The sequence below is a fragment of the Cyprinodon variegatus genome, unplaced genomic scaffold (genome assembly GCF_000732505.1).
Source record: "Cyprinodon variegatus isolate N-32 unplaced genomic scaffold, C_variegatus-1.0 Scaffold2288, whole genome shotgun sequence".
Lineage (NCBI taxonomy): Eukaryota > Metazoa > Chordata > Actinopteri > Cyprinodontiformes > Cyprinodontidae > Cyprinodon > Cyprinodon variegatus.
Window position 1 is genome coordinate 34,279 of NW_015152741.1, and position 1,334 is coordinate 35,612.

General features: G+C 59.7%; 1 pseudogene; it reads left to right on the plus strand.

The window, feature by feature from the left end:
• The window catches only part of LOC107080751, a 32,392-nt pseudogene extending 31,297 nt beyond the window's left edge, over window positions 1–1,095 (plus strand).
• Window positions 1,096–1,334: the final 239 nt, after the last annotated feature.

Sequence of the window (1,334 nt, forward strand, 5' to 3'; positions counted from 1 at the left end):
CAGAGCAGGTTAGGTTCAGGTACAGGTTCAGGTTAACAGACTTACAGGTTCTCAGGTTCAGACAGGCTGGGTGGCTCAGGCTTGTTAACCAAACAACCCGGCTCAGAGTGGAGCTCCTCTGCAGCTAATATAGGGAGAGCTCCTAATCAGCTGATGGGGAACAGCTGAGAGCACGAGCTCCCAGAAGAATCCACGGCGCCCTCTGGTGGGCAAGCCTCTGGATCCCAACAGAAAGACAAACCCACAGAAAAGAAACCACATCGCCCTCTGGAGGGCAAACTCCTGGATCCTAACACATCGCCCTCTGGAGGGCAAACCTCTGGATCCCAACAGTACCCCCCCTTAAGGGCGGATACCAGACGCCCAAAAACAAAAAACCAGAAACAAAAAACAACTCACCCAGGGCGGGCGGAGGGGGAAACAGGCAAGGAGGGCCAGGCACAGAAACAGGGTCCAGAAATCAAAACAACCCACCCAGGGTGGGCGAGGACAGGGAAAATCTCAGGTGGCCGGCCGTGGGGCCGGAGGCAAGACAGAGTCTCAGGTGGCCGGCTGCGGAAACGGAGCTGAAGCAGACGCTTCGGAGGCCGGCCGCGGGACCGGTGTCTCAGAAGCTGCAGGGACCGCGGAGGAGAACGCCATCCCAGCTTCTGCAGGAAGCTCTGAGAAGCATGCCGTCTCCGCTCCAGCAAGAAGCTCCGAGGAGGACGCCGCCTCCACTCCAGCAAAAAGCTCCGAGGAGGACACCGCCTCCGCTCCAGCAAGAAGCTCCGAGGAGGATGCCGCCTCCGCTCCAGCAAGAAGCTCCGAGGAGGACGCTGCCTCCGCTTCTGCTGCTCTGCAACAGGCTCAGACAGGGCAGCCCACTGCGGCTCCGAATCAGGAACTGAAGAGGCCGCCGATTGCGGCTCCACATCAGGAGCAGAGGAGGCCGCTGATTGCGGCTCCGAATCAGGAGCAGAGGAGACCACCGATTGTGGCTCCACATCAGGAGCAGAGGAGGCCACCGATTGTGGCTCCACATCAGGAACTGAGGAGACCACCGCCTGTGGCTCCACATCCGGAGTCTTTGGAAAACACAGAGCGGGCTCAGGGGTCTCCAGACGGCACAGAGCGGGCTCAGGGGTCTCCAGACGGCACAGAGCGGGCTCAGGGGTATCCAGACGGCTCAGAGCGGGCTCAGGGGTCTCCAGACGGTTCAGAATCTCCAGCCATCGACAGAACGAAACTGTCCAGTGAGGTTCCGTGGAGTTTGTCGGTCCCTCCTCAAACATCGTCAGGTATGTCTCCATTGAGTCTGCTGGGCTAGTCTGTTGGCCGGATTGTTCTGTCAT